This window comes from Dermacentor albipictus, chromosome 3, assembly GCF_038994185.2.
Source record: "Dermacentor albipictus isolate Rhodes 1998 colony chromosome 3, USDA_Dalb.pri_finalv2, whole genome shotgun sequence".
In the NCBI taxonomy this organism is placed as follows: Eukaryota; Metazoa; Arthropoda; class Arachnida; order Ixodida; family Ixodidae; genus Dermacentor; species Dermacentor albipictus.
The window spans coordinates 99,119,248-99,147,009 of record NC_091823.1 but is presented as its reverse complement, the minus strand read 5'-3'; the positions used below and the strand labels follow the sequence as shown (position 1 = coordinate 99,147,009).

Genomic DNA, 27,762 nt, shown 5'->3' with positions numbered 1-27,762 from the left:
TATACTCTGAGGCATGTTTTGTGTTCAGTCGAGCATCAAATAGAGGTTTGTCTTACTGCAATAACATTTATAGAGATTTTTACAACGCATCTGTAGTGAGTCGTAAGGATCAATGCAGACGAAGGAAGACATGCACCCGGTGGAAACTTTGCATAAAACCAGATCTGTACGTCTCAATACCAGTCTTGGGAAGCACGCACCTCATTCAAAAAGTAACAGTTAGCGACAAAAATTATTCTGATGTAAGCGGTGGCGGACGTTTTACTGGGCGCACAGGTAGACATGTGGAAAGCGAAGTCAGCGGTAAAGGTAAATATCGCAGTTTCGCCATAACAAAGAAGCAATTAAAGCGATACGAATATGCTAGAACGTCAAACGAAGTGTAAGACTCGTAGGTCTAGTGACAGTATTAATCGAAGTAAAGCTAAACTACCTAAGTACTGGGGATATCAGTCGGTCACTCATAAACTGCCTAAGCAAAAATGAGCGGTTGTGGTAGGGGTCATCTGCTTGAACCCTGCCATCAGACAACATCATTTGTGTTAATAACTAAAGCCAACTCTTTCTTGGCGACTTTACCACTACTTTTCTGTATCGGATACGTTTCGAACCCCTTTCCCGGTTCGATCCCGGAGGTAGTGCACAGCCGCGCCAATAAAAATTACATCATTTTCAGGTTCGAGCGCTGCTATTATTTCACGCGTTTCTTATTTCATTCACGGCCTCGCCGATTAACTGTGGGCCTTCCGGCACGCCGAGGAAGCCCCCCGCGTCCTAGTACTCGAGGCCGTCACCTAGGCTGGGGTGCTTATTACCTCACCCCGCCCAAGTCACCGGACATTTTGAATAAAGTTTTCACTCACTCGGAAGACTTAAGATGAAAGGCATGCGCTGTCAGTGTTTTGTTTCATGACATTTGTTTGTGCGCTATCATTGTCAGAATTTAGTCAAGAACTTAGGACCTGGTATGATCAACTTTAGCAACACAATATTGTGGCAATATAACCCGCATATACAGCATGGCATATAGCATGCCATGGCACATTGCATACATATGCCTAAATATATGCGGAGCCTCATGGCAACACCGACACCATGGTAACGACGAAAGCGAAGTTAGCTTGGAGTGTCCATATAGCAGCTATCGCAACAAAAAACGTTTTTGCGGAAAAAGTGGGATTGTATGAGTCTTTGTTTCTGCGGAAGAGGGGAAGAGAAGTGGGGGGTGAAGGGTCCACCAAATCACGTCGTACACAAAGAAAGGTCGGATGGTGATGATGAAAATTTTTATTGGCATCTTTCTAAAAACGAGGGTTGACATGGTGAAGTTTCCTGCCCGTGCTCTATAAGTAAGCTCTTGATGACTCTCGAGATCTGAACTGGACAGACCTACTTTGCACCCCTCAATTTATTGGCTTATTGGCGGATTTATGTTGGTTAACGCCTGATTCTTTGGCAGGCTCACATCATGTCGTAAACATCTGCCTTCTACCCACAACATCTAAACTGAGAGCCGGGCTCTTTTCGCAAAAATGGGTTTAATTCAATTAAACTCAATTCAGTTTATTTTTCATTGTTAATAATTTGTACAAAGCAACTATTGGGCCCGTAGCCAAAGGCTAGTGTAGGCCCATAGTTATACATGTAGCAGCAGCGACAATGTTATGCGCATATCTAGTTATGGTTGTTCAGCAAACTGCACGTTTTCCCACCGCCTATATATAATCTTGCAGTATAAATGTATACAATGATTTATGTGTTGGCGCTTCAGGTTTTTGTTTACAAAAAGCAGTTTAATTATCTACTAATAACAACAGTGGCACAGATTACCGTAATGCTTATAGGTAAAACATACAACTTTTCCATCCGTAGCTCACCGACAGTGATCTTGTGAAGTTTAGGTCGGTGCAATCTTGTCCTTTACTGCACTTTACACGTACTGCCGGAAAATTCAATCGTGCACTCTGTTCGTTTCAATCAACCACACTTTAGTCACCGCTTGAGTGCCCAATTATTTTAACACTTTTGCACCATGTATTACTGTGCCGCAAATATGCTGTGAGCCGAATTGTACGCGTGAATAATGTTCTGTACTGTCAGTCACTTCCAAGCAAATTATCCTATAAAAGGAGCAAAAAATTTGCGCTTAAACTGTTCGTATAAAAATTTTCCTTCGTATGAAAATATAAGTAAAAATGAACGTCATTAATCGGTTCGCGTTTTAAAAATTCAAGGTGGCCTTCAAGGCGTTACAATCTGCTACTAAAAGGCAAGCGCCCTAATGCAGATGCATGTTTTGTCAAGACTACATCGATGACTTTCCAGTTCATAATAAATTAGTAGAATTTCACTTAGTTCACATTTCCAGGTCTCCCATTTTTGGCTGCATGCCTACCAAGGCTATAAAGCTTCAACCTTCTTTCCCCTGGCCGCGCTTCTTGCCAACAATGTGCAGAAATTATTCAAATGTATTTCTGTACTCTCATTTACTTCTTTCTACCGTTTACCCACTAGCTCTTGTTAATATATCCCACAAAATGCCTACGGGTAAACATTTGTACAGACCATACTTACAATAACGGAACCCAATTACCCAATTGATGATCTTACATCAAGGTGCGTCAGTACGAAGGACAGAATATATATATATATATATATATATATATATATATATATATATATAATCAGCCTGGTTAAGCCCACAGCAGGGCAAAGGCCTCTCCCATACTTCTCCAGCTACCCCGGTCATGCACTAATTGCGGCCATGTTGTCCCTGCAAACTTCTTAATCTCATCCGCCCACCTCACTTTCTGCTGCCCCCTGCTACACTTCCCTTCCCATTGGCATCCAGTCCGTAAGCCTTATTGACCATCGGTTATATTCCCTCCACATTACATGTCCTGCCCATGCCCCTTTCTTTTTCTTGATTTAAACTAAGATGTCATTAACTCGTGTTTGTTCCCGCACCCAATTTGCTTTTTCTTATCCCTTAACGTTACACCCATCAATATTATTTTCATAGCTTGTTGCGTCGTCCTCAATTTAAGTAGAATCCGTTTCATAAAACTCCAGGTTTCTGCGCCGTACGTGAGTACTGGTAAGACAAAGCGGTTATACACTTTTCTCTTGAATGATAATGACAGCCTGCTGTTCATGATCTGAGAATGCCTGCCAAACGCACCCCAGCCCATTCTTATTCTTCTGATTATTTCAGGCTCATGATACGGATCCGCGGTCACTACCTGGCCTGAGTACATGTATGCCCTTACAACTTCTAGTGCCTCGCTACCCTTCGTAAATTGCTGCTCTCTTCCGAGACTGCTAAACATTATTTTAGTTTTCTGCAGATTACTTTCTAGACCCACCCTTCTGCTTTTCCTCTCCAGGTCAGTGAGCATGCATTGCAATTGGTCCCCTGAGTGAGCAAGCAAGGCAATATCATCAGCGAATCGCCAGTTACTGAGGTATTCTCCATTAACTCTTATCCCCAGTTCTTCCCAATCTAAGTCTCTGAATACCTCCTGTAAACACGCTGTGAATAGCATTGGAGAGGTCGTATCTCCCTGTCTGACGACCTTCTTTATAGGGATTTTGTTGCTTTCTTTATGGAGGACTAGGGTGGCTGTGGAGCCGCTATATATACCTGTCAGTATTTTTACATACAGCTCGTCTACACCCCGATTCCGCAAAGCCTCCATCACTGCCGAGGCTTCGACTGAATCAAACGCTTTCTCGTAATCAATGAAAGCTGTATATAAGGCTTGGTTATATTCGGCACATGTCTTCATCACCTAAGTGATAGTGTGAATATGGTCTATTGCTGAGTAGCCTTTACGGAATCGTGCCTGGTCCTTTGGTTGACAGAAGTCTAAGGTGTTCCCGATTCTATTGGCGATTTCCTTAGTCAATACTTTGTAGGAAAAGGACAGTAAGCTGATCGGTCTGTAATTTTTCAAGTCTTTCGCGTCGCCTCTCTTATGAAATAAGATTACGTTGGCGCTTTTCCAAGATTCCAGTAAATTTGAGGTCATGAGGCATTGCGTATAGAGGGTGGTCAGTTTTTCTAGAACAATCTGCCCACCATGCTTCAACAAATCTGCTGTTACCTGATCCTCCCCAGCAAGAGTGGTGGTCTGCCCGCAGGACGGGCTGGCGTCGTAGCGCACATGCTCTGGGAGTGCGGGTCGACATACCCCAAGTTCATCAAGGAGGAGTGGCACTCGCTTCTGCGTAGCCCCGCTCTAGAAAAGCAAATCCTGGCTGTCCAGCGTGCCCGCGACCGGGCCGGTGGGCTAGACCTGTCGGTTCCGACGTGGGACTAGTTGGGTGCGCAACAAGTTCGCATGCTCGCCGAGCCTGCAATAAAGTTATTCGCTCACTCACTCACTCCCCAGCTGACTTCCACTTTGCATAGCTATATATATATATATATATATATATATATATATATATATATATATATATATATATATATATATATATATATATATATATATAATACCCGTATTTGTAATTTATGAGCAGTATTTGTGAGTGTACGGAAACTGTTGTAACTTTTGTGAGGACCTGTGCAGCCAAGGCCACTGACGAAACGACACCGGGAGCACTTATCGTGCAGCAGACAAAACGTCGAACATGCCTGGTTTTCAGTCTAGCTGCATCACTCCGCAGAAAAATCATCTTCATGTCCATTGGAATGTATGATCATTGAAGTTTTTTTTATATAAAAGCGGTATTGATTACGCACTATCATTGGTCGTACAAGGAGAGGCATTATTGTCTTACGTTTCTCGAACCGTCGTACACTTTTTAGTGTTGAATTTATTTTCCGTATCTGATAACTAATTATTGGGACAATTAGAGACGATATTTCTAATCACAATAAAGTTGGTATACCAGGGCTATCCGTAAAGAAAGATTTCAGCTAATCGGGATATCCTAACAGCAAAGGCGGCGGTCAACAGCAAAGAGCACGAAGGAAGAAAAAGCCTTATAGATTAGTGCCCTGTTTATTTGGAGCATTTAAGCTTGAAGCGGAGCATAAATAATCTCGAGGGTAAAAAATGAAACACCTAAAGCAAAGGTTCACTGCGATTTTTCCTTCGAGCTGTTTTCGCTCTTGCGCGATTCGTTACGCTTCCCTAATTGACATTTTTGCCTCGAGCCGATAACGTTCGCTTAAGTATAGATGGCGACGTCTACAAAATAAAATAAAGTATCATTAGGAGGAAGATCTGGCTGCGCATGACAGAAATTACGAGACAACCAAAACAGTAAAGAAAAAGAAAACGGATCACCTAGTAATTATTCTGCCGTGAGGGGATGGCCGCTTGAGTCAGGTAATGAATGTTCGTTTGCGTACTTCTTATTGGCCCAGAATGTCCCACCTTTGCTAAACACCCTGTGACCTTATCCGAAGCAGATCGACCGGCTTCACTCCTGCCTTACCCTCATATGTATCGAAAGGAAGACATGAGAAGGACGTTCGTTTTAGTACGCATCATTACGGCAAGGGATTTAAGCTGGTCAGATGACCCGCGATACCTTCAGTTTTTAATTAAAGCCACGGGAACGTCTAAAGGTTACGGCTTAGGGACGCACGCTTCCATCCTTGAAATGAGGCGCATAGGACGAGCACCAAGGATCCGATCCCTGCTATAATGCGACGCAATTACGAAACTCGTTGGATTCGCCTTCAATTAGGGATACTTGAAGGTGATAGATAGGTCAGACACGGCGTGTCTGTTTGATGAGTCTTCACTATCGGAAGTAATAGCCACTTGCACGGATATGTTAAGCAATGTGCACATGTAATTACGTTTTTTTTTACTCGGGAGTAGAACGTACCTTTGGGCATTAACAGCTTGCTCCCCGAAATAAAAGTATTCACTGAGCCAGAAGTAGATAACGACTTCCTGGTGTAAGTCAAGAAGTAATAAAGAGAAATTGCGTATCTCAATTCGTTCCTACCATTTGAACTTGCCGGTCATGTTTCCCTTCGATGTTACATTGAAGTTACGTTTTCGTAGCTTGCTACTGTTTATGTGTTTATGTGTGTGTGCGGGGGGGGGGAGGTGGGGGAGGATATCGAAGAACATTAGAAACTTGCTGTAGCTGCGTGATAGTATGGGTCCAAGAAATTACTTGAAGATGCTTCTTGCTGTTTTCCCTAAGTGTATTTGAACATTGACTTCCTGGGACATTTTTTTTGCAGGCTTTATTATTTTTTTTCGGAAAACCCACACCGTGTGGGAGCAGCTTAATATTCTTCTTCAGCTGCACAAGAATGTTTGAGCGCAGAAATTCAGGTTGAGGCCTGTCTCTGCAATTGGAAACCCCACATTGAAAGGGCCTGACTATCATACTGCTCCGAGAGCCATTGACACCGCTTTACACAGTTTTGAAATCCTCTAAGAAGTTCCCAACCACCATCACTATATTGTAACGCCAATTTAGCCGTTTTCACACCATTTTCCGTTGTGTTACATGCGCAGCCTTAGTGGTCTTAGGACATGTAGGATTGGTGCGCGCAAAACGCATTTGCTCAACAATCTTACTTTCACAATCTTACTAATGAGACGGAATGTGCCTCGTGACCTCGCTCAATACCTGACCTGCAGAGAACAGGCGTTTTATTACGTACCTGGCTTGGTTTATTATATTCTAAATTACTGGCTACAACACTCCTTACCAAGCGATTTAAATGCCCTTATTTCACTGCAAATTTAAATCCTTTCATTAAACGAATAATATTCTGAGCTTACTTGCATAGCGCGCCAAGGTAAAACTATGGGAAGTCAACTTCATAGAGGCAGCTGTTGCAATCCGCTGGGCTTAAGCAGTGATTTTTTTGCATTCATTAAATTTTTTAACTTTACCTAGAACACTGTTTCTTCTCTCAATCTCCAAGGTTTTTCTTTCTACCATCCTCAGCTTTTACAATTGCAGGATAAATCACCGATATCAGTTTGGTACGTTTCGCTGTTCTCCCGCATTATTTCCCTTGCCTTCTTGTTACACGAGAATATCTGCAAACTTCGCTGCACTCTACTAGGCGGTAGCCTCAAAGAACGATTAAGAGAACATGTCATGCGCAATGGCTTCCCTTTCTCCTGCAACCTCAAGAGGTTATCTGAATTAGGTAATTAAAAGGTAATAAAAAATAATAGTTTGCAAAACATTTTATAAAAAATTATGGTAAAATTTGGCAGGACATTCAAAGCACTATTTCCACAGCCCTAACTTAGAGAAAATTAAAAGTTGGTCTCCACTATAGTTAACATTGAATATTTTTGCTGGAACATTTGAGTGCATGTGCACTTGACGAATACATTGTACCTATTCCGTTATAACAGTACCCGCCCCACACGTTGCTGTGAGAAAAGAAAGAGTTGGAAATTTATGCGCATTAGCTTGCTGTTACGCTAGACGAACCACGTACAAGGCGTAGCTCTTCAACTTGCTGCGGCCGGAGTGAATTGTCCTAGATAAACAGCGTTTCCTTGAAAGCGCCGAGCAAAACACGTTACGGGGTAGATCCTGACGCGAGAACCCTTCTTAGTGAGCCTTATTAGATTTCCTTCGCGCCGCTTCTTGAAATTAAATTCTTTAGTACTCGAGCAATTTGACTCGCTCAAATACCTGCTGCCGTTACGCGAACTCTCCCCTTCCCTCTCTCCCCCCTCCCTCTCTATATATCTTTCTTCCTTTTTTTTTTGTTGCACGCCTTTCTGCTGGAACGAAAATGCGCCGGTCCTTTGTTATACAGCATGACTGCTGTCAGGTTTCCGTTTGCCTGAGACGCGAGTGAGCTCGAAAGTAAGTACAAATTTCTCAGGCTAAATGCTGTGAAGACCCTCTAACGAGAAGTCGCTTGACTCCCAACGTTGGTCGCAACGGGATCCCAGGGAGGACATAATTTGTTTATCCGTGCCAGAGAAGGCAACAAAAGCACGTGCGGTCGTCTTAAAAGAAATGCACAGACGCGACGCATGGTGTTCTGTGAACACAGATACCTGCCCACGGCACTGCTGGCATCGGGCTTCCTTCTCCTTGAGGAAGAAAGAAAACGTGCATAATGATCGAGGAACCGGATCACATGTCAAACAGACGCTGCTGTTTCTTTTTTTTTGCCGCACCGCATTGTTTGCTTCATCTCTTGTCAGACATGGAAACCCGCCTTCGTGACGTAACCTCCCCGGATCGCCGGGTATTTTCCGGGAAGGCCGTTTCGGTTTATTATTGAACGCTTAGAGGTCACCTTTGAACGAACTTGTTGCCGGGTTACAAAAATGAACGGCCCGTGTTGACCAAACGGATACGCGCCGGTGTTTATGCGTTTCTGTTTTTTTTTACAGTTCAATATATTTAAAATTTTGTACAGAGTGCATGTATTTTCATGCAGTCGCAGTGCCTTTAGCTGCGAGGTGCGCGGCCATTTTGCCTGTATTCGCGAGGTTCTTTCGTGCTCGGAAAAACACTTGTAAGTAGCACGTATTGAGTAACATAAAGCTGTATCTGGAGCTTTTCATGTTGCTCTACAATGTTCTCATTTTCAATTTTGATATTAATAGATTATTTAAGAGGTTGACTAATTAAGACTATGTAACTAGGCGGAACGGAAAAATATCATCTGAACATCTCCAAGCGACGGCAAACAACATTACCTTGGTTACGTCCAGCTACGTGGTATTTGCATGTATTTAAATCTTGGTGCATGATAGTTGGGAGACCATCCATATATAAACACACATACACGCTGTTCTAAGTTTTCCTATACACTATATGCCTCTACGATGTGACCTCAGTGTTTATGATTCTCTGTGTTCTGAGTTCCTGGGCCGATGAACTGTCGAAAGGAGCGAGCCTTCCCGGGTCATAAATGTACCATGAAATTTTTGATGCAGCCCAGCACTTTGCACACATAAACAAAAATTCACTGCTGCGTATGACTTGCATGACGGAGTGATATCGCATTTTCGTAATCTATTTGAGTAGGCGCCACAGAGGAGAAGGTGGTAAAACCCTTAAGGTAACGTGAATAACATTTCGCGCTAATAGTACAACTCAAGGTGTTTTTGTTGGCCTACGTATACGGCGTTTTTTTCAATAGTTAAACTTGTTTTAATTATTCGTGGCGTGAAGCACAATCCTAAGTTTTTAACTAGATTACAATCAGAGGCAGCCATTATTTGCACAGAATTCAAAATGAATGTTTGATTAACTAGGGAAGAATTGCTAATTAACCTTGAAAATAATTAGTTTATGGCACATAATGCAATCTGCGAATTGTAGCCGATGACGTCGAAAGCCATATTTATGGTGGAACGAATGCTAAAGATGCCACTAGTTCCGCTATATGCGTTGTCAAAGTTCGTGACCAAATGCATTGGTGTTCCCATAATTTCTTATGCTTCGTTATAACAGGTACCAGTACAATAACGCATTTTTACAATAACGGCGCTTATTTGTAAACTGGCGCTAATTCTACAATTAGTATAGAGAAATTGGTGCGCTGAAGCAATTCGTTAAATACATCTGATATTTTTGCAATTATGCGGGTATGCATGTCTATTTGCAGTGTAATAATGCCCGCCTCTTCGAGTAGTTTAGTTGAACGTGTATAGAACTGTGCTATATGCCAAAGTTTATTTAAACAAAAGTTTAAACAAACACCGGGTATGAAAGACAAATCAGCGCAAGAAGTGCAATATCTTAGTATAACTGGTGGGTGTCTATCTGTGTGAGTTAGTAAGAAAAAAAAGATGTATGCTCTGTGTTTATTGTTTTCTTGCGTGCAACATTACGTGACAGGTGCTATTGAAGCCAAAGGTGGCATGTTTACTATTGTGCTTGTCTAGGGAGTGCAACAACAATGTGTAAATAATGGCTAAGATGCTTAGGCAGTCGAAGGTATAGATCGTTGTCTGTAAAGACAGGTCCAGGGGATCCAATCTCAATTTCTAATAATCCATTCATCGGGAGCATTCCGAAAATAGCAAGGTATTCTGATACCCAACATATACAAACTTTCCAAGTTAACTTACAAGCGTAAGATAGCTGACAAAAGGAAGTATATTATGGATAGAATTGAGCATGCTCTCAGGAACGGAGGAAGCCTAAAAGCAGTGAAGACGAAACTAGAAATAAGCAAGAATGAGATGTATGCGTTAAGAGAGACAAAGCTGGCAATATCATTACTGATATGGTTAAGATAGGTAAAGTGGCTGAGGAGTTCTATCGAGATTTCTACAGTACTAGTGGCACCTACGACGATAATAGAAGAGGGAATAGTCTAGCGGAACTTGAAATCCCACAAGTAACGCCGGAAGAAGTAAAGAAAGTCTTGGAAGTTATGCAAAGGAGGAAGGCAGCTGGGGAGAATCAGGTAAACGCAGATTTGTTGAAGGATGGTGGGCAGATGGTTCTAGAAAAACTGGCCATCCTGTATACGCAATGCCTCATGACCTCAAGCGTACTGGAATCTTGGAAGAACGCCAACTTAATCTTAATCCATAAGAAAGGGGACGCCAAAGATTGAAAAATTATAGACCGATGAGCTTACTGTCCGTTACCTACAAAGTATTTACTAAGGTAGTCACAAATAGAATTAGGAGCACCTTAGACTTCTGTAAACCAAAGGACCAAGCAGGTTTTTGTAAAGGCTACTCAACAATGGGCCATATCCACGCTATCAATCAGGTCATAGAGGAATGTGCGGAATATAACCAATCCTTATATATAGCTTTCATTGATTACGAGAAAGCGTTTCATTCAGTCGAAACCTCAGCCGTCAGGGACGCATTACGGAATCAGGGTGTAGACGATCCGTATGTAAAAATACTGAAAGATATCTATAGCGGCTCCACAGCCGCCGTAGTACTCCAAAAAGAAAGCAACAAAATCCAAATAAAGAAGGGCGTCAGGCAGGGAGATACGATCTCTCCAGTGTTATTCACAGCGTGTTTACAGGAGATATTCAAAGACCTGGATTGGGAATAATTGAGGATAAGAGTTAATGGAGAATACCTTAGTAACTTGCGTTTCACTGATGATATTGCCTTCTTTAGTGACTCAGGCGACCAATTGCAATTCATGCTCACTGACCTGGACAGGCAAACCAGAAGGGTGGGCCTAAAAATTAATCTGCAGAAAGCTAAAGTAACGTTTACAGTGTCGGAATAGAATAGCAGTTTACGATAGGTAGCGAGGCATTGGAAGTGGTATGGGAATACATCTACTTAGGACAGGTGGTGACTGCAGATCCGGATCTTGAGACTGAAATAATCAAAAGGATAAGAATGGGCTGGGTTGTCTTTGGCATATTCCTGTGGGTGGGCAGCGCAACCCGGACGAAGGACGAAAGGAAGTACACAACACGAGCGCAGACAGTGTGTCTTTGGCAGGCATTCTGATGATGATGATGATTGGAGTTTAATGGCGCAAGGGCATCTAAAGCCAAAGAGCGCCAGGACATATGTTTTTGTTTAGTAAAATTGTGGGTTTGGTGCTGTGACTTAAAATAGAGGCTGTATAGAGGCCTACACGTAAAAGAAATCTATAAATACTGGTGGATGAATTCTAAAATTATAGGTTATAGGGACACATGGTAAATTGTTGCGGATTGCCCGAGTCCCTTGCTGTACAATTCTTGCCGACGCAAGAAGTGCAAGAGCTCAGACATACTTATGTGCATCAGACTGTACTTCACCTGTGAGGCACAGTCTGATGGTTAGCATGGAATGAGATGATATCTAGAAAGTTAGCTTGAGCAAGATAATTAAGCACTCTTTTAAAGTTAAAAAGTGCATCTTCTGATAAGAACATCGAGGGATGGGGTGGTATATGGTGTGTGTAGAGTTCCTTAAAATGAGCTAATCGCTCTTGGTGAAGTTCGGGACATTGAATGAGGATATGTAGGACGGTTAAGTTCTCACCGCAGCGTGTGCACTTCGGGGGGTCAGTAGCAGTCAATAGGTGTTTGTGTGTGCCATAAGTGTGTCCTATTCTGAGTCGTGCTAGGACGACTTCGGTGTGCCTATCAAGCTTCAGTGGGAAAGGTTTGCTTAATCGCGGTTTAAGCAGGTGCAGCTTATTTTCCACTTGCTTGTCCCACTCAGCTTGCCAATGGTTATGAAGCACCTTTCGTACAGCAGGTTTCATATCTACACCAGGTACCCAGCTTACATCAATAATATCCCGATGAGCCGCTTGTCCAGCATTCTTGTCTGCCATCTCATTGCCAGCAATCCCAGAGTGTCCTGGCACCCAGCATACAACAAGAGCTAGGTTTTGTTTATATGCTAGGTGAATGTGTTTAAGGAGCATGTGTAATACAGGGTTTCGGCTTGTTTTGCCACAGGACAGGGCTGTGACAACAGTTAAGGAATCTGTGTATAATATGGACTTTTGTATCTTGTGCTGCACTATGTATTCAACAGTGATCAGGATACCATACGCTTTGGCGGTAAAAATGCTGCTCTGGTTATGTAAGGTTTTAGCGTTGGAGAAGTTTGGGCCATGGGCTGCACATGATACCGAAGTTGCCGACTTCGAAGCATCAGTGAAAAATGCCGTTGACCTATACTTGTCTTCAAGGGCCAAGAAATGTTGCTGGATGAGGGCACTTGGACAACTCTTTTTGTTCAGTTCTCTAAAGGACAAGTCACAGGTAACTGTACATTGTTCCCAGGGTGGAATAGGTTCAGCATTGACACTTTCCTGTAGATCTGTGAAAAGTACTCCGAGTTTTTCCGCAACAGATATTACTGCCAACGGGAACGGTGGGGCGTGTGAAGGCCTGTATAAGTACAGCTGGTTTGTGGACTGATCACTTATGAGGGCTTTGCATGGGTGGTGTTTTAGTGACATGATTCTTATGGCATAGGTGACTCCCAGATATGTACGTTGATAATTCAGCGGCCACTGATCCGATTCTGCGTATAGACTTTGGACGGGGCTCGTCCTAAAGGCACCAAGAGCTAGGCGAATACCTAAGTGATAGACAGGATCGAGTTGCTTAAGTGTTGTCTTTGAAGCAGACTGGTAAACAATACATCCGTAGTCTATGCGTGACAACACAAGGCTTTTAAAAAGAGATAGCAGGCAATACCTATCTGTTCCCCACGACTGATGGGATAAAATCTTTAAAAGGTTCATGGTTTTAAGACATTTCAGCTTCAACTGTTTTATATGCTGCGTGAAGGTTAGCTTACTATCGAATGTTATACCAAGAAATTTTTGTTCTTTTCTATTTACCAGGTTTCTCCCATGCATGGTAATGCGAGGGTCAGGACATACACCTCTTCGTCTGGAAAACAGCAAACAGGAAGTCTGTTCTACATTGAATCGAAACCCGTTTTCGTCTGCCCATTTCGTGAGCCGATTAACACTCAACTGTATCTGGCGTTCACATATGGACAGGTTGCAAGATTTAAAGCTGATTTGGATGTCGTCCACATAGACGGAATACGATACCATTGAAGGTATAACAGAGCGGAGAGAGTTCATTTTGATTATAAAAAGTGTGCAACTTAGCACTCCTCCCTGTGGTACACCGTTTTCTTGAATAAAAGTACGCGATAGTACATTGCCAATTCTAACGCGGAACTTCCTTTCAGATAAGTAATTTTGCAAAATATTCAGCATACTACCACAAATTCCATAGGAAGACAGGTCTTGCAGAATACCGTATCGCCAGGCAGTATCATATGCCTTCTCAAGATCAAAGAATATAGATAGACAGTATTGGCTATGTACAAATGCATCACGTATATTTGATTCAAGGAGAACTAGATTATCGGTAGTAGACCTCTCTCTTCGGAAGCCAGATTGGCGAGGGTCCAATATACCATTATATTCCAAAAAGAAGACAAGGCGTCGGTTAATCATCTTTTCAAATACTTTAAGTAAGCAGCTAGTGAGTGCAATAGGTCTGTAACTGTTAACTAAGGAAGGGTCTTTGCCGTGTTTGAGTATTGGTAGGACTATTGCTTCTTTCCAAGATGAAGGTATTTGACCAGTAGCAAATATCTTATTGTAAAGGCCTAACAGGCAGTTTAGGGTCTCATGAGGCAGATTGTTGATTATTTCATAAGTTATTGCGTCAGAACCTGGAGCCGAGCTACCACAAGAGCCTAGGGCAAGCTTGAGTTCATGGAATGTTAACGGTCTATTGTACCCTTCTGATGACTTGTTTGGACGCAGAGGAATATTTTCAGCTATTCTTTTATGCTTTAAGAAAGTTTCGGAATAGTTTTCTGAACTTGATACTCTCTCAAAGTGCTCGCCAAGAGTGTTTGCTTGAACTTCTATTGACTCACCAGAGCTATTGACGAAAGGAAAAGGATTTGGACATTGTCCTTTTAGTTTACGTACCCTATTATATACTTTGCTAGCGTCCATGTATGAGTTTATTGCGGATATGTAGCGTGTCCAGCTTTCTCTTTTGGATATTCGGCGGATACGGCGTCCATTTGCTTTGCAGCGCTTAAATTCTATTAGGTTTTCTGTGGTTGGATAGCGTGAAAATCTACTCCATGCTTTGTTCTGGCGTTTCTTTGCAGTTTCGCAGTCTTTGTTCCACCACGGCTTCGGATTGGGTTTATCTGTGCAGGACTGAGGTATACAGTTTTTAGCAGAACAGAGGATATGTTCAGTGATGTAGCTGGCCAGTTCCTCTACACCTAGGTGGTCCACATCTTCCAGGCACAGTTTACATATGTTTCTGAACTTTGACCAGTCTGCACTATGAATTTTCCATTTTTGGGGGTAAGCTGGTCCATCGTGCCACTTCGTTGTTTCTAGGAGTGTAGGGAAATGATCGCTCCCATATGGATTACTGATAACTCTCCATTCCAGGTATGGAAGAAGTGACGCTGACCCTATTGCTAAATCTATACATGAAAACGTGTTGTGGGTGGAACTGTAAAAGGTTGGCTCTGCCTTGTTAAATAGGCAGGCTCCAGAAGAAAGAAGGAAGTTCTCTATTGCCCGTCCTCTCGCATCACATCTTGAGTCACCCCAGAATGTGCTGTGAGCATTGAAGTCTCCGATTATTATATAAGGTTCGGGAAGCTGGTCAATCAGCTTTTCAAATTCAGCAATATCAAACCTTTCATGAGGCGGTAAATATATAGAGCAAATAGTTATAAGTTGGTTAAACAATATAGCCCGAACAGCCACTGCTTCAAATGAACTTTGGAGTGATACATGCTTGCATGCAACTGACTTTTGGACTATGATTGCCACACCGCCAGAAGAAGAATTACCATTGTTTCTATCTTTACGGAAAACTATGTACTGTTTTAAGAAGTTCTGGTGTGTAGAGTTTAAATGTGTTTCTTGAACACAGAACAGACGTGGCTGATATTCCGCTAGTAGATCTTTGATATCATCTAGATTGCGAAATAGGCCCCTGGCATTCCATTGAATTATTTGTGTAGCCATATCGAGGAAGATTTTGGTTGTCTGTGTTCAAGAGCACGTAGTAAAGATAGATGGATATGTATACTAGGGCGGTAACCGTTTAGGTTACCGGACCCTTTCTTTGAGTAGTTACAGGAATTTTATCTCTCCTAGCGCGCTCCTGAGAGCGCTGATCTTTCGGCGTCGATGACGCCGGCGATTTTTGATCGACCTCCATAACCTTTTCCGAGGTGCTGGAGGATCGTGAACTAGGCGCTGAAACTCGCGTCCCAGGCCGTGGAGTTCGGATTAGCTTTGGGGCCTGCGGGACTGGAGTCGGCAGGTCCACTTTCGATGTTGATGGAGCAGCACTTGCTGCAGCCACCAGGGGGGCAGGCGGAGTGATTACCGGGCCACTGTCAGTGACCGCGGGAGTACTCACCTACGGGGCAGAAACCTGGAGACTTACGAAAAGGGTTCTACTTAAATTGAGGGTGAGAAAACGAGCTATGGAAAGAAGAAATGATGGGTGTAAAGTTAAGGGGGAATAAGAAGAGAGCAGATTGGGTGAGGGAACAAACGCGAGTTAATGACATCTTAGAGTAAATCAAGAAAAAGAAATGGGCATGGGCAGGGCATGTAATGAGGAGGGAGGATAACCGTCGGTCATTCAGGGTTACTGACATGATTCCAAGAGAAGGGAAGTGTAGGAGGGGGCGGCAGAAAGTTAGGTGGGTGGATGAGATTAAGAAGTTTGCAGGGACAACATGACCACAATTAGCACATGACCGGGGTAGTTGGAGAAGTATGGGAGAAGCATTGGCCTTGCAGTGGGCGTAGCCAGGCTGATTATGCTGATGATTATGATGATGATGACAGATTATACGAAGTGTTTCACAAAATGTGCTCGAAATTCTTTAGTTGTCTCATTAGGAGACTGACTTATTTTCATGTGTGTACGTCCGTGGCCAAAACAATCCCGTGCAAGCAATCTAAACATCTCATGGTATAAATCGTCACTTACAGCGCATACATAGACGGAGGACAAAAAAGGACAAAAAAGGACGACGTAGACAAGCGCTGTCTTCCAACTGATTTTTTTTCAGAAACAAACGTATATACCCTGAAACACCAAGACAAAAGCGCCCTCTACAAGCAGCAACCCGAGATGAGAATGTATTCAGAATTTATTACCTAAGATGAACGAGAGCGCATGTGCGATCTCACGAAAACAAGTTCTTTGTCTGTAAGTGCGATTGATGGCACATGCGCACATGCGCTCTCTTTCATCTTAGGTAATAAAGTCTGAATGCATTCTCATGTCGGGTTGCTGCTTGTAGAGGGCGCTTTTGTCTTGGTGTTTCAGGGTATATACGTTTGTTTCTCAAAATAAAAATCAGTTGGAAGACAGCGCTTGTCTACGTCGTCCTTTTTTGTCCTTTTTTGTCCTCCGTCTATGTATGCGCTGCCGGTGACGATTTATACCATGGAATACCAACTAGCCCGTACTCAATCCTTGCTAAACATCTCGTTTCCCGTTTTACAGAAATTGTTTTCCCGTTTTAAAGAAATTGATTTCGTGAAACACAGTGGGTGACACGGCAGGGTAGCTACATTGTCCATAAGCACTGACCGACAAGTGATAAATGCCGATTTCCTGTTTGCACGTTGATTCGTTGTTAATGCGATTTCTGTCTTTGAGAAGAAATATTCTTCCTCCTGTTTAGCGGCATGGTGGATGAATAACAATAAGTGATTGATGACCTTAACTAAGAAAGCGTAAGATGGACGTTAAAGATTAATAGGCAGAAGAAAAAGGTAATTTTGCATAGCCTGGCTCATAAACAAAAATTTAGGATCGCCAGTAAACCTCCAGAGTCTGTTCAGGAATAGGTTGATGTACGTCAATTACTCACAAGCTACCCGAATCGTGCGAAGGATGTTTATTTATTTATTTATTTATTTATTTATTTATTTATTTATTTATTTATTTTGAATTCCTCAAATGTCCCGAGAGGCATTACACAGGTGGGGGATACAATTCCACATGATATTTCAACGCAATAAAAATGACTGAAGGCAACAATGAAGGACATATTTCGATAAAAGATACACTCTGTAAAAAAAAAGTTAATAAAGAAACGAAAAGAAATTGGGGTGAGAGTACATGGTACAAAAATTCACATTTGCTGTACATGGCACTTTTCAACAAGGCACAAGCGGAATGTGGGTGTGGGGAAAATGCGCATTAAAAAGTTTACACATATATATAACACAGGCCAGTCAAGAAGTGGCAGCTGAACATTTTATACATTTAAAAATGTGCGTAGGGCTGATTAGAAGGCAGACGAGTCAGTGATTGCTGCAATATCTTGGGGTAGGGCATTCCATTCATTCACTGATAACACCAAAAGGGAATTTTAGAATTTTTTGGTCCTAGAAAATATGGGAGACACTTTGCATACATGGTCATTTCGGGTGGACAGATAATGGGCGGGTAAGATGGGAGCAGATGAAAAAGATAAACCACAATAGTAAAGGGAGTGAAAAAAAAAAAAAACAGACGGAAATACTTCCGTCGTGTGTCAAGATCCGGAAGATTAAGTGTCTCCTTTAACTCCGACACACTTCGATACGGAGAGTAGGAGCGCAAAATAAAGCGGGTAGCCTTATTTTGAAGTGATTCGATGCAATCAGAAAGGTTAGCTGTGTGAGGGTTCCAAATAATTGAGGCGTAATCGAGGGTTGTTCTGATAGGGGAAATGTATGCACGAAGTCTTGTTTCACTGTTTGCAAGGTACAGACGGTGCTTATAAAAGCCAAGTTAAGAGAATAATAAAAAAGGGTTGGAGTGCATACTCCAGGCGTCATCGAATACTGACCGGGAGCTTACTCCTGCCATTGAAAAGAAAAGTGCACAAACATTGCATTATACCGGTGTTAACATATGGGGCAGAAACTTGGAGGCTAACAAAGATTATCGGGAACAAGTTAACGACCACGCAACGGGAGACGGAGTCAAAAAAATGTTAGGCGTAACGTTGAGACAGGAAGAGAGCGCTGCGCGGACGACATCAAACGGGGATAACCGATATTCTAGTCAACATCAGGAGAGAAGAAAAAATGGCGCTGCGCATGTCAATAAGGCGTAGGGCGGATAACCGCTGGGCCATTAGAGCTACAAAATGGGTGCCACGGGAAGGGAAGCGCAGTCGAGGATGGCACAAAGTTACGTGAGGTGATCAAGTTACTAAATTTGCAGGCGCAGGTTAGAAAGAGCTACCGCAAGACCGTGGTAATTAGAGACCACAGGCAGACCTTCGTGTTGCAGTGAACGTAAAAATACGCTGCTGCTGCTGTTGCTGCTGATGACGATGATGATTCCGCCTCCTACGTATGACTGAATTATTTGTCGATCAAATCTTCCTTTTCTTGCAACGCACATTACAGCAGCGATGCTACAGTATAAAAAAGAAGTAGAAGAAATAAAAGACAAGATTTTCTAAAATTCTCATTCCTAGTTGCAGCAGCCTCGACATGTAAGAAATAAACGCCTACTGACAGAGCTATAGTGTCGTTGCACCTAATGAAGACACAGGAAAAGGAAAAACAGACCACCAAATATATTTACACGCAAGTACGGAACAGGGCCTCGTAGATGTAAACAAAGGAAAAAAAAGAAAGGAAAAAAGAACATCACGCACAGAGTTAAATAGGTAAATTGCGCTTCGAAAGTGGAGGGCGCGCTGGAGTCAGGAAATGGGAGAAAGCACCGGTGCCCGGTAATCGTTCTTCTTAATTGCTTAACAGGTAATTACGACGTCCCTAATGGCATTGACACGCCCTGCCTGTCGTCGTCTTTGTTGGGACAGAGCTTAACCAAAGAAAATAGCACAGTTTATGGCAGCCTCACCATGGACAGCTATTTAGAGCGTGTCAGCGCCGAGAGGACACTCTGCTCCTTTCCCTGTATCCCGGCGCACTCACTTCGCTGCGGACGAGTGATTTGTTTGCTGTACACCGCTTCCATAACATGACTGTAAGTTTTTTTCTCTCTCGAAACTGTCCTGTTTTGGCTTTCGCGCTACTTCCGATTCATTTTGGCCCGTCCCGCGAAGAGGCCTGTCTCCGTAAGAGTGACCAGTAAGGGGTAACAATCGCCATGGTTTGATACGTCATCGATGACCTGTCTGGATGGCCACGATTTTGCCTCATGGCGGTTGACAACAAGAGTCAAGCTCGAGTGGAAGAAACGGGAGTGTCTGTCTGGAATTTCGTGACACCTGGACCACACATTTGTTCATGTGTTTGAAAATGTGCTTACGAACTAAAGTGTAATAGGCTTTTAAACGATAGTTGCGCTCAGGACTGTTCTAATATTGTATGCGGGAAAGGGACGTACACTGTACAGGTACCTATATGATGCGAGGCTAGATGAAAAGTGCAGGTGCTGTTATCGCAAGGGCTTATTTATTTGTAGCCGCTTGACAAGAACTGAAACCATTCGTAACGCCTTTGACGTGTGCGCTTTCGTTCACGCATGGTTGCGTTTGTAATTAAAAGTTGGACGTCGAACCTATGTAGATTTATTCAATATGCAGTTAAGACCCCATAGCTCAGGCGTCCACATGGCGCATTGTGCGGGCCCACGTATCCGTACTCTGCCAGGTTAACTTGTTCAGTGTGCACTACCACGTCGCATGAGGAGATAGATGAAACTTTACCTGAAAAGTTTTCGCCCCGCTTCTTAAGGGGCTGCCTTGACAGAGATGCTAATTCTGAACTTGGGGATTTCAGGAGGCTTTGAGGTTATTTTTTAAGATTAGTCATTTCCTTGTCCCCGCGATGCACTGAAAGTTTCGGTTTGAGAATTTAATTCTCGCAAACAGGGAGAGCATCTCGCTTCTTCTCGGCGTAGTTGGGAATTGTCGCTGTTAGAGGAACGACGCGCGGTGCATATTTGAAGCTCTATTTCGGTTAGGTGAGCAGTGCAACTGAGAACCAGCATGAGCATTTGCGCAGAAGGAGTCGATGCGGAAATGCGAGCCAGAGGAATGAATAGCAAAGCTATTATGGCCACATAAAACCGAGCGAAAGTGAAGGCATGGGAAGCATAGGGGTAACTAAGTTTGTCTTTATCGAGACGCAAAAGGGAATAAAGATATGACGATTGCATTTCTTATAAACGAAATATTCTGAAGAAAGGAACAGAAAAATGAAAGTTGAAGAAAAGGAAGCTTTTTAAAATCGTGAAGCCATTATGGCCTCGAATGGCACTATATGTAAAAAAAAGTTGGATTAAACTGAAGAAGCATATGCACGAAAACCGAAAATGGATGGTGCGATAGCTGCAGCGGACACTCAGCTGGTTGAGAACCGCGCGCTTCACTCAGAGGTTGTGAGTTGGACTCCTCATCATCGGTTGCAAGAATGTTTGTTAGAGAAACCCACTTGTACTTGGATAAAAGTGCGCATTAAAGAGTCGCAGAGGGCCAAAAATAATAATGAAGACCTTACCCCATCCGCCTCCCACAATCATCCTGACCGGTCACCAATAACCCATGTAAAGCGGCGACGTTGTCTTGAGGTGTCGCGGGGGAACAATTTTATAAATTATTTACGAAATAAATAATTATGCAACTAATTTTATAAGCGGTTCCTTGCATAAATGTTCTGAAGCACTGCTACGTTCTTACACACGTTATTTCGCTTGACAACTGTACATTAGGAAGTGTCAGCATTTACTGTCAGAAAATCTTAGTTTTCCCACAAAATTTGTAAAGGCAGCAGTTGGGGTTGGCAAGGAGACTAATGATAACGTGGTTGAATATACCATAAGTGATTGTTTTTATTTTTACAACAAGAACTTCCGTCTTCGCGATGGAAAGCAGTGCGAAGGGGTAATGCTCTACTGCAGAGCATATCGTTGACGTGCTAATGGGTAGTCTTTGTATCCAAACTCAAATAATGATCATAATTTATTCACGGGACAAGACAGGAGTCCGGCCTCATTTGAATTGGTATTCCTTATTGCGAACAATGCATAAAATGCGGCTGCGTTGCAATTATGCAATGTTTCACGAAAACGTCACTGGACAAGAAAGGGAAGGCATGTGGGCTTGTTGATTTGCCATAGCGACTGGGCCCCTTCAAACTGTCCAAAACGTGCTGAAGCAACTCAATATAAACTTTATTGCCGATATTAACGGGTGTAATGGAACAAAGTTACGCAAAGGTATAAAATTCATGAGCGTCAACGTGATGAGGACTCCTTTTGTTAAGGGTCCACGAAAAAATTATTAATGATGCAGTCACGCAGCAAAATAGAAGGGAACGAAAAGGCAGATTCCTTCCAAAGAGTGAAAGGGGAAGGAGAGCGGGGTAGCACGAAAGAAAAACTGATGGAGGGGAAGCCAATATTGCATACTCTCAATAGAGAACGGGAAGAAGAAGAGGGTAGCGAAAAGACAAATGGGCTTGGAAAAGAGATGACATAACTCAAAACGTCCGAGAATTTGGCAGGAAACTCGTAGCAAGGACAGGCTTCTGTGGATGTGTTTCCGGCAGAAGATCTGTATGATTGTTGGAATAAATGGTAGTTTTTGTTGCCTATTCAACGAGAAAGCATAGCAAGAAGTGAAGTCGAGGCGCAGTGAAGATTTCCTTCATATGTCATTTTTACCCGCAAGAAGTACGGTTCTATGCCGTGCGAGAGAAATCTCGGACAGGGTTTTTGTCCATGTAAAAATATCAGAGCTGAAAAAAAAAATACAGTCGTCAAGGTGCCTAAAAGCTGTAGTAACCAGAAATATAGTAAAAAAAAAAAAACATAAGCGCCGAGAACTGCGTAGCCTTTATTTGTCTTCCTTCTTCATTTATCTTGCGTTAGTACGAAACTAGCACACTTTCCTGCTCATGTTGCTTCTATTACTTCAAGTTTTGCCTATAGTAGGCAACGCGCTAGTAATTTATCTCAGCGGGAGCATTGTTTTTGTTTATATTTAGCATTAATTCCCCACGGATAAGATCTTTAAACAGCCGCTTCATCAGCAGCACAGCATGCCTATACTTCACTAGTAAAGGTTAGAAACGGGCCCGTGATATTAACGAAGGGATGGCAAAGATCATTTTTACAGGGTCTTTTCATAGCTTTCCTTGAGTTCGTTCCCAGTATCATTCTGTACTTATCCCGAGCTTCATTTTATGCTTATACATACCGACCGTATTGCTATACGGCATTTCTTTTGTAATAAATGTTCAATTTATCTGTTCTTTTGTATCCAAAATTATTCCCTTATTTACGGCTATCTATTCTACAAAAACAATTTTGATTTCAATAGACTACCTACACTCGACTTGCGTTATTTTTCTACATTCAATAATATTTTCTTCTCTTTGCGCTAACTAATTCACAGCCAATGCCCTAATGTGGGAAGGCAAAACTGCGATGATAAGGAACTATTCAACTTAGATGTACAGCCATCGTCATTGCAGTGGCAAGTTACTAGTTCTATTGCAACCGTTATTCTCATGTCTTCTCGCTGCCTCGACAGCTGGTACACTTTGCGTACTACAAAGCACGCCACATGGTTCACCCCCCTGTGACCACGACGCAGAAGGGTGGAGGTAAATGAAGCTTCGCCATACCGCTTGAAACGGTGGTCCGTCTCACTCATGTTACTGCAGCGATGAAGCGTTGATTCACAAGTAGAGCGAAGCGCCATTTGGAGTCAGCTTGCGGAAAGCTGGAAGTGTGACGGCAGCTTCATTTCTTCCTACACCTGTAAGCCATAGACGATTTGTACTGATAGCAGCACTTCGCGGTGACGCGTGCTCATTCAGGTATACTGAACAAATAATTCGAAGCCAGTTTTCTTTTGGCTAAATTCATTTCTGTGGCTCTTTCTGCTGTTTTAATCCGACTAGATTTCTTTTGTTCTTTCGCCCGTTTTCGTACACAAACAAGCACATTCGTCGCCTAATGGCTACTATAGATCATTGAACTGGACGTGCTGTCGCCCAATAACTTTGTGGAGTCAGAAGGCTTAGATGCTTGTGGCCGGTCGTGGTGCTGTGTCTGCTCCACTAAATACTTTCTTCATCTATCGACCACGACATCGAAATGTGCTCCGATTCCGTTGGCAATCCACATTTCACTGCCATATGCAAATGACGTGAGAGGATCGGCTAGTTGGTTATTCATATTCAACTTACAACAGCGCTGAGAACACGGACAAAGTTAAAGGCAGCACGTGAGTACAGGCCTCGTTTTCAATGGGGGCTTTACGATTGCGTTACCGCCTGAAAAACCATAGACTTGCAAACCAATTTGTGACTACTTTCTGTTACTACGGCAAGATAACCTACTTTACCTCTGAAAGTATATATCCCTACATTCTTTTGTTTTATCTATTGAGTGTACTAGCTAGCGTTAGCCAAGCTGTTTAACGTAAAGAAAATTAGAAGACATCGTGGAAGATACGATCATAAGGCCGACAGTGTTCGGTCGTCCGGGGCCTGACAACCGAACACTTTAAATATTGTAATTGTATCTCCTATCGTGTCTTCTAACTCTTCTTTTTTCTTCGAACAGATTGGCTAACGTTAGTTGGGATACGAGGTATACCTCTTTCGAGCAACCATGTATATTGCTGTACATATTAATATGTCCTTAAGGAACAAAATTCTTTGGAAGCTTGCGTTGTGTCGCTCTTATTACTTTACGTTAAGTTTTAGTCCAAACTGATATAAATGCTTTTGCAATATTCTTTTATAAACAATAACTATACTATCCCTCTGGCGCTGTTTCCTTTTACTAATAGTTGTCTTTTTAATTGTTTGAAACTGAATGTTAATGAATATTAAAATTTCTGATCGAGCCACTATTCGTATGACCACTCATTTAATTTTAGTTTCACGCCTCAATTCGCTTAAGCACTGCTTAACATAGAATGATGAGCGCGTGAAGGAATGAATTTTTTCTCTTCGGCTTTCACCCTAATTAGTCCATAGATGCCATGAGCAAAGATTCCCAGTACAGAATATAAGTATTGACACGTTAATAACCATACAAGTCACCATATTGGAGAAATATTTCTTGCGAGAATCAAGCTGAGCGTACAATTCCACAATAAATTGAAACCAACACACGCATTTCTCAAGTTACCTTCGTAAGGCAGCGAGCAGAAATTGGACTTAAAAGAAATATTTGTCTCTTACTCGCTTTTTGAAAAGGAGGATAACAGAGAAGGGACCTTTATTCGTACGGGTAGGAATTTGTCCACCAATTTTCCTAATTCTTTCATGAGTAGTTGGTGAGACTCCAGTTATGTTTTTTGTTTCAAAGTGTAAGATAATGTAACAAAAATATCATTTAGATTCACCTTGCCTTTCTTTTTTCTTTTTGCTAGACTGCCGCGCTTCTTCCATCGATGATTGACGCTTGTGTTTGCAAAAGAAGCACCCTAAATTACTTGCTCACTCCTCTAAAGAAACTAAAGACACGATGGAATTCTAATTCTTAAAACTTTACCGTATATAAAAGCGTATCTCTTTGAGGCCAGTGACCGCCAAGAATTTGAAACTCGCAGTGAGAAAGTTTAACTAATGGCGCAATAATCTAGACGTGGCTTTTATTGTATCGCGCGAAATTTGATCTATGCTTTCTGAACATGAACTTTTTTATCGTGAAGGAATGCGCAGAACATTAAAAGTTAAAGACATTGTACTTACCTCTTGCCTAAGGAGTAAACCAAAACCTATAACTTGTAACTCCTGTTTGTCTGTATTCTTATGTAGTTTATTCAAGTTTTAGGGTAGACGACACTCGTGCGGAAAGCAGAGCCTAATAACTTTTCAGACAAAAATTAAACGACATGTGGTAAGATTACAGTAAGGCCGACATTATTTCCGCCACCGAAAAACTGCAATTTGTAAGCTCTTTGAAATATTTCATATTTTATGTTTTGGTTAGATGGAGCTTCACGCTCAATAATGTGTCAAATCACTCGGCAAACGCATGCAACCTCTGACTGGAGCTATTTTTACAGCGTTGTGTTCTTTGACCTCCTTCAGTTTATTTTTTTCAGATAAAAATACGATGGGAAGTTGTATTCAATGTTTTCTGGCGATGATTGCCTTCTTTTCACTTCATAAATCTTGTAGAATTTTTTAGAAAAGCTCAAACTGTGGCATTAAGCAATGCCTAAATAATAGAACAGTACACGTGACTGCACTCAAAGTAAAAACGTGTTTTTGAAAAGTTCTCACGAAAACGAATTCTATGGATGTCGAAGGTGCAGAAGTATATCGGTCTTATCATGAAATACGTTCGAAATGCCTTAAAATTATGGCATCTGAGATAATTTATATGATTATAGATGTCAATAGTGCACAGCACAAAAGGCCACCTAGCTTGCAGTGCATTCACTAAGCCGGGTGAAACGAGAACGCGCGCAAAGAGGGTCAATTTATATGGCCTTCGAGTAAATGTAAACAGAATATAGCTGAGGTGGTACGAAATATTAACGACGAAAGGGCAGATAAGATAAGAAAGAAATAAATGCAACGTAGCACTCTAACATAAAGAAAGAAAACGCAGTGTGGAAGCAACTCGTTACGTTTTATTCATAACTCTGGACGAGATCGACCACAGGACCTGCTTGCTTGCTTGCTTGCTTGCTTGCTTGCTTGCTTGCTTGCTTGCTTGACTGACTGACTGAGTGACTGACTGACTGACTGACTGGCTGGCTGGCTGGCTGACTGACTGATTCCTTACCTCAATAGATACCTAGTCCTTTTGTTTTGTACTTTTCTTTGTAGCAGTATTGAGGACTATTTATTCAAATTTATATGCTAGAATAGCACTAGGAGGTAGCACTGGAGTTTTGCTCATTAACATAACTGGGCATTCTGTGGCCTGTTTTCCCAGGATATTTTCTTTCATTCAACAACAAGAACAAACAGAAATAGTTGGTCCAACTGGCGGTTGCGTAGACTATACAAGAATACTCTCTTTCTCTTTTTATCCCCCTTAACACTTCCCCCGTGCAGGGTAGCCAACCGGAGCTACATCTGGTTAACCTCCCTGCCTTCATCTGTATTCATTTCTCTCTCTCTGAAACGATATATCTTGTTCATTACTTAGCTTATAGAACTTAAAATTATCATTAGGCCATGTAATATAATGGCACCTTTTGCGACTATACGCTTTGCACCGAGAAAGTTTTCCTTTTCTTCGGCGTACACTTTCAATCTTATGAAAGCGAAACTTGTAGTCCATCTGCGAAAGAGAGAGAGAATAAAAACTTAAGTTATTTGCAGAAAGGCTGAGAGGTCAGCCTGAGCTGTAGATTCGGCTGGCCTGCTACTCTACATGGGGGAAAAGAAACGAGGAGGAAGCCGACTGATGAATGATAATGATGATAGGAGAATTAGGTGCGGAAATACAAGTCCACAATGTTGTGGAATCTCTAAAACTGTTCGCATATCCCAGTGACTTGTAGATAGGATAAAGCTGAACTTGTACTCAAGGCTACACATACCCGCCGAGGTGGCGTAGGTGCTTGGGTGACGCGCTGCTAAGCCAGAGGGTGCGGAATCGAAGCCATGCCACAATGGTGGCATCCCGATGGGTACGAAATGCAAAACACCCGTGTACCGTACATTGCTTGCACGTCAAATAACCCCAGGAGGTGAAACGTTATTCCGGAGTCCGCCACTACAGCGTGCCTCATATTATATCCCAGCCTCTTGTCGGCATCCGTGGACGATGGAAGAGACCAGTTTCTGTCGTTCTTGCGCGTACGCGGGACAAACGCAACATAAGTGAGCGTTATATTAAGGGTTATCAAGGTTATATTCTGGCCATTCTCATTTGCAATGCGGGCCCTCATATCAGGAAGCAGTCAATGGATTGAAGAGCTGGCTTCGCATCGCAGATTGCACCATGCGTGAGGAGGCTCTTCGGAGGGTAGTCTATGTGCTTCCAGAAGGCAACAAAAGTTCTGCGGCAGGTGACGTTGACCAATGGTCTAGTCTAAACCGCAGATCGATGGTCATTTGCGAGATGATGAAAGCTATAGTATAGGTACCGTGACCTACCGCATGTGCCTGTGCAGTACGTTCGTGCACTGTGTAAATGTGAAACAGGGCAACTTGCTTGAAGCCATTGGACGCAACGGGCGACCTCTTTGCAATCTCGCGGATCTGCTGTCTCACAAACGTTGAGGCAGAGCTCACGGAGGTCTTCTTAGAATGCTGGCGGGCGTGAATCTTGAGGGTACAATGTTATGAAGGAGCGATTTAGTCCTTGAAAATCTGCACCTTGGGTGGGCGGCCGGTAGCGATGACAAAGGA

The 27,762-nt window shown here is 42.5% G+C and overlaps 2 long non-coding RNA genes across 2 annotated transcripts in view; both read left to right on the top strand.

Moving 5' to 3' along the window:
- LOC135901367 (uncharacterized) overlaps positions 1-13,538 on the top strand; it is a 49,795-nt gene extending 36,257 nt beyond the window's left edge. Inside the window, exon 2 of the long non-coding RNA XR_010564114.1 lies at positions 13,261-13,538. This is a non-coding gene — a long non-coding RNA (uncharacterized lncRNA). The remainder of the gene's footprint in view (positions 1-13,260) is intronic.
- LOC139057482 (uncharacterized) overlaps positions 1-27,762 on the top strand; it is a 295,337-nt gene that overhangs the window by 113,705 nt on the left and 153,870 nt on the right. The window lies entirely within an intron of this gene.